The sequence below is a fragment of the Oryctolagus cuniculus genome, chromosome 12, assembly GCF_964237555.1.
Source record: "Oryctolagus cuniculus chromosome 12, mOryCun1.1, whole genome shotgun sequence".
Classification (NCBI taxonomy): Eukaryota; Metazoa; Chordata; class Mammalia; order Lagomorpha; family Leporidae; genus Oryctolagus; species Oryctolagus cuniculus.
The window spans coordinates 118,688,467-118,694,453 of NC_091443.1; the positions used below are offsets into that span (position 1 = coordinate 118,688,467).

The 5,987-nt window shown below is 47.0% G+C and overlaps 1 pseudogene; it reads right to left on the minus strand.

Moving 5' to 3' along the window:
- Positions 1-2,105: 2,105 nt before the first annotated feature.
- On the minus strand, positions 2,106-5,330 carry LOC138844573 (small ribosomal subunit protein eS6-like; annotated as a pseudogene).
- Positions 5,331-5,987: the final 657 nt, after the last annotated feature.

The following is a 5,987-nucleotide window of genomic DNA, read 5'->3' on the forward strand; positions in this document are numbered from 1 at the left end:
CAAAGAAACAATCTTCCTTCCCCAGAGAAGCTACTGTATCATTTGCAACTAGATTTGGTTAGACAGGTCCCAGGGGAGCATGAAAAATTTAGCTCCTCGATTCCAAGAGTATCTCACTGAAGCTGTGACCATGGATCTAATCTGGGATGAGAACAGACTAGTACATCACCACCACTAGCAGTTCAGCCATCAGACAGAGAGCTTGGACAAACTATTTCAGCACTGTGCAGGGCATTTTGCAAGGAGGGAATCTAATGCCTGGCCAGACCCACAGGCTCAGGCAAGGCTGAAACGTGTTGAGATCTTCGGGTCATCACAGCTCAGGGGTCTACCCAGGTGTGGCTGATGGACATCCAACGTGGAGGAATCAGCTCATTTAAGGAAAAACCAAGGTGTCTTACTGCTCCTACTGATCCCCAAAACAGGTGAGTTAATTTTATTCTGACCACAATTGGCCTCATTGCGGATTACACAGGCACAAATTTCAACTGTGCTCCTGTTCTGCGAGACAAAGCATCTCCCTGTGCTCTACTTTGATTTGTTCTTTGTCTTCTTAGGTGAGTTTGCTTTATCTACCCACCAAGCTTGTGCGTTCAGGGTACACTTCCGTTTCTTTCATCTTTACAAAACCACACTGCCTGACACCTTAGCATAATTCAGATCCTCAAGATTTCTGTGGAAATTAACCAGAAATGCCAATGTAAGTAGACACAACAGAATGCAGAAATCTCCATGTATGCATCTGTTGATCTATGTAACCATCCATTCATCCCTCTATGTATCTGGCATTTGCCTGTATTGGCAAAGAAAGATGCATTATACAGCTACTGACGCTCCTGAGTCATTTGGGGAGGATCCCAGGGACCAAGATGCCCATGTCCCCATCTGGAGACCCAGGAGAGCCATTCATTCAATTCTAGGACACTATCAGAGTATTGGTCAATTATCTAAGGCATTAAGGTAGGAGGGTCCGCTCCTGCTCACGGACTGAGTAGCCCTTCTGCTCTACTCAAACCTCACCAGGAAGGGCAATTTCCTTGACAAAGTCTATAGATGTTAAACCTAGCCAGAAGTACCCACACAGAAACATCAAATTTATGCCTGGCCAAATGTGTGGGCACTTGGTGGCCCCCTCCAGTCATTACATAAAATCACCTTTCATACTAGGATCAAACATGAAATAAAACACCAGGAGTAAGGCAGGACTTTAGCATTCACAGCCATAACAGTTGATACCCATAGGCAGACAGGAGGAGGAAGGGCTGGAGGGGAGAAGGGGTGAAAAAGGCAGGCTAGGGGAGGGGCTCACTGGAGGACAAGAAGATGGAGAGTTTGGAAACACCAGGAATCAGAAGACAAGACAGGGGCTGGCGCTGTACTGCAGCGGCTTAATGCCCTGGCCTGAAGGGCCAGCATCCCTATGGGCACTGGTTCAAGACCCAGCTGCTCCACTTCTGATCCAGCTATGGCCTGGGAAAGCAGAGGAAGATGGCCCAGGTCCTGGAGGAAGCTCCTGGCTTCAGGATCGGCAGAGCTCCAGCCGTTGCAGCCAATTGCAGATGGAAGACCTGTGTGTGTGTGTGTGTGTGTGTGTGTGTAAAACTCTTTCAAATAAATAAATCTTCAAAAAAAGAAAAAACACAACAATGTCATAAGGATGAACAGCACTGTGGCATAGCAGGTAAAGCCGCCGCCTGCAGTGCCGGCATCCCATATGGGTGCCAGTTCAAGACCTGGCTGCTCCACTTCCGATCCAGCTCTCTGCTAAGGCCTGGGAAAGCAGTAGAAGCTGACCCAAGTCCTTGGGCCCCTATACCTGCGTGGGAGACTCAGAAGAAGCTCCCGACTCCTGGCTTCAGATCAGCACAGTTCTGGCCATTGTGGCCAACTGGGGAGTGAACCAGCGGATGGAAGACTGACATCTGTCTCTGCCTCTGCCTGCCTCTCTCTCTCTGCCTCTCTCTGCCTTTCCTTCTCTGTGTAACTCAAATACATAATAAATCTTTAATTAAAAAAAAAGCATCAGCAGAAAGAGTAAAACTTCAGACTGAGCACAGCCCCCTGAAGTGGAGCCCCGAGCTCTAGCTCAGTCCCTCACCCTCACCCTCACCCCATCGTGACCAGCACTGCAACCAGGGCCAAGCTTCCTGAACTCAGGAAGCAGCTAGCAGAGATGTACAGCCATTTCCTAACAACCCTCGCATGTGCACAAAATGTGCTTTCACAGGCATCGCCTCAGTTCCCACAGCAAGGAAACTGCGGTCCCTGCCTTCTTTCATCCCTGGGGGTCTTTGAAGCCCAGGACAGCCCAGGAAACCACAGCCAAGTAATGAAGGCAAGGCCATGCATGTTTGCCTCTTGCAGAACACACACACTCACCACGGGTGGCTCTCCATTGGCTGACAGATGATTCCTAAAGCTTGGTCTGTGTGAGAAACAGCCTCACCCATCCGCTCAAGTGATGGACTCGACTCAGTGAGTGCAACAAGAGCGAGACCCAACTTCCGATCTTGCAACACCTTGTGCCAGCACACCAGGAGAAGGTTCCAGCAAGCTATTTATTTCCTAGCAAGCAGATCCCTCCCCCAGTTCCTCATTGGCTGAGTAACAACAGCGTGACAATCTTCCTGGCATTTGCTTCAGTTGTTTGGCCACAACCTTCCTGGGTCCCTAAAAACTGAGGTGCATGGAATCTACCATTCTTACTTTGAAAATGAACCAAGTGTTTACTTCTCACAGGGAGGAATAGTGAAGAGGAGTTCTTGGGCAAGGCACCTTTGTGCAGAGCAGTGTGTATGAGGGGTGAACAAGGGCTTGTCTAGGAGAAGATATACTATATTGGCTAACACAAATCTGCACTCACGTAGAAAACTCACACTCTCATCTGTGGGAAATCACTAACCTCTCCCACTCCTGAATATGGCCCGGAAAGGGTCTATTGTAAACTGCATGCATGTCTGTATCCTCCGGCAAATTACAAATGCCCAAACACACCCCCCGACAGTCTTAGCCTAGTACTTCTCCCAGTGGTGGCACAGATTCCCAGAAGTAACTTGGGGGTTTTGCCTCCACATGCTTGAAACAATGGGATTCAGACTCATCTCTGTGCCTTGGTTGTCAGCTTCTAAGCAGCTGTGTTTCCAGCTCCCATTCCATGACAAGCAAAGTCCCGTATCATCCACACCCACCCACACTCCAACACAGGAGCCCACAAAGAACTGTGGGCTGTGTTTTGGGCCCTTGTGAGACTTGCTGTCTCCCACAGTGCACATCAGGAGGAAGCTGGAATCAGGACTGGACCAGATGTAAACCCAGGAAATCCTATGTGGGATGTGGACACCAGGAGGTGACTTATTGCTGCCCCAGGAATCCACCTTTTACTCCTATAACACTTAAGAGGGAATTACATAAAATTAATTATACACAGGCAAGTTTGTGCACACAAGGCATGACTATGTTATCAATAACAAGAAAAGCAGTATTGGACCAGGGCACACAGGAGCAGAATTTGTGTATGCTATTGTAGGTGGCATTGACTCAACTAAGGGGCTATATATTTAGGATGCTGTATGTGATCTCAGTATCAACATATTTTTGATAATCTTTTAGAGATTTACTTTATTTATTTGAAAGGCAGAGTTACAGGGAGAGAGGGGAAGAGAGGCAGATCTTCTGTCCACTGGTTCACTACCCAAATGGCCTCACGGCTGAAGCTGGCCCCAGCCAAAGTCAAGAGCCAGGAGCCAGGAGCTTCTTCCAGATCTCACATTGGTGCAGGGGCCCAAACACTTGTGCCATCCTCCACTAATTTCCCAGGTGCATTAGCAGGGAGCTGGACTGGAAGTGGAGCAGCCAGGACTTGAACTGGTGCCATATGGGATGCTGGCATCACAGGCAGCAGCATTACATGCTACATCACAAACACCAGCCCCTAGATAATTTTTGTGTACATGGGGGACAAGTTCAAGGGCATTTAACTAGCTGTGAGCCAAAGCCATACCAAGGGTGCTCGAGGCTGGCCAGGACACCACACGGCCCCTCAGGGCTCAGGCTGTGAGCGCCTCCAGGCAGCAGTGGAGGTCAGGGCACATCAGAATGAACTTTGAAAAACTGATTTGAGGGGCCAGTACCACGGTGTAGCAAGTTAAGCCTCTGTCTGCAGCACCGGCATCCCATATGGGTGCCAGTTCAAATCCCAGCTGCTGCACTTTTGATCCAGCTCCCTGCTGATGCACCTGGGAAAGCAGCAGAGGATGGCCTAAGAAATGGAAATGCAACAAACACAACAATGCACCTCAAGGACCGCAAAAAGCAAGAAAATCCCAGAGTTAGAAGACAGAAATAATATCAGAACTGAAACATGAAATAAATTTTTAAAAAGATGAGTGGATTAGGTTTTTTGAAAAGGTGAACAAAATTTGTATTTTTAAATTTTATTTTGAGATCTGAAACACAATCTTATTTATCTGTTGTTATTAAACCTTAGTTTTGACTGAACTCAGATTTAGCAGTAGACGCTCTCAGAGAAGACAGCCCACATCTCCCGACAATCTGTTCCTGGCGTTTTTCTTTGGCCTCCTTTGGCCAAGAGTTTAGCATATTCTCCAGCCTCCTCCTAGTTCTTCTTAGTACACTGTTTCTTCAGAGCAATTCACTGGCGTCTGTGTTGCAGGACACGTGGAGTAACGAGACACTGAATCTTGGGTGCTTTGGTCCTAGGTTTCTTAGCTTCTTTGTTTAAGGGCTTTTCTTACAACATACAGGCATACATCATCATCTTTAGAGAAACTGAAAAGTTTACAAATTCTGCTGGCTCTTTTAGGACCCAGGCAACGAGGCACCGTTGTATTAGTCAATCCAGGAATATCTTTCTCTCTCTCTTTTTATTTTATTTTTTTTACAATGACCAAGTTGAGAACACTCAAATTGGCATCAACAATGAAGCCCCGAACTGATTTGAGCTTTCTTTCTCCAGTTCTCCTTGGTCAGTAACAGGAATGCCCCTTACTCAGCAGAAGGTGGACCGCCCACGGGTCAAGACACCTTGCTTCATGGGAAAACCTTGTTTGTCATTCCCACCACTGATCCAGACCACATAACCCTTCCATTCTTCACCCAGAGCGTCAGCAGCAACTTCTGTAGCCATACACTTCTCATAGAAAGTACGAAGTTTACGTTCATTGTACACTTCGATGAGTTTCTGGCAGCCAGTGGCTGGGAAGGAGATATTCAGCTTCATTTTGAAGCAGCTGACCGCTTCGGAGGCTAAATTTTATTTAAGGTATACAAGTTTCATGTATTTTCTATATACAGATCTAGGAACATAGTGATATTCCCCATCCTTCCCTCCCTCCCACCCACGTTCCAACCCTTCTTCCTCCTCCCTCTCCTATTTCCATTAATTTTTACAAAAATCTATTTTCAGTTTACTTTATATTCCTAAGGGTAACTCTACACTAAGAGTTCAGATAGTATAAAGGAAAAAATACTGTTGTGGGGGCTGGTGCTGTGGCACAGCAGGTTAAAGCCCCAGTCTGCATTGCAGGCATCCCGTAAGGGTGCAGGTTCAAGTCCTAGCCGTTCCACTTCCAACCCAGCTCTCTGCTATGGCCTGGGAAGGCAGTGGAAGATGGCCCAAATCCTTGGGCCCCTGCACCCACGTGGGAGACCTGGAAGAGGCTCCTGCTTTGGATCAGTGCTGCTTCAGCCATTATGGCCAACTGGGGAGTGAACCAGCAGATAGAAGACCTCTCTCTGCCTCTGTCTCTCTGTAACTCTTTCAAATAAATAAAATAAATCTCTAAAAAAATTCACTTGAACAAATTTTTAGGTAGACAATAAAAACAGAGAAGACTCAAGTCAATAGCAGACATGAAAATGCGACAATGCATATGATAACACAGAAACATCACTGCCCATTATAGATTGTGAAAACCACATGCCAACAAATTTGAGAACCATTAAGAGAAAGATAAGGGCCGGCGCCA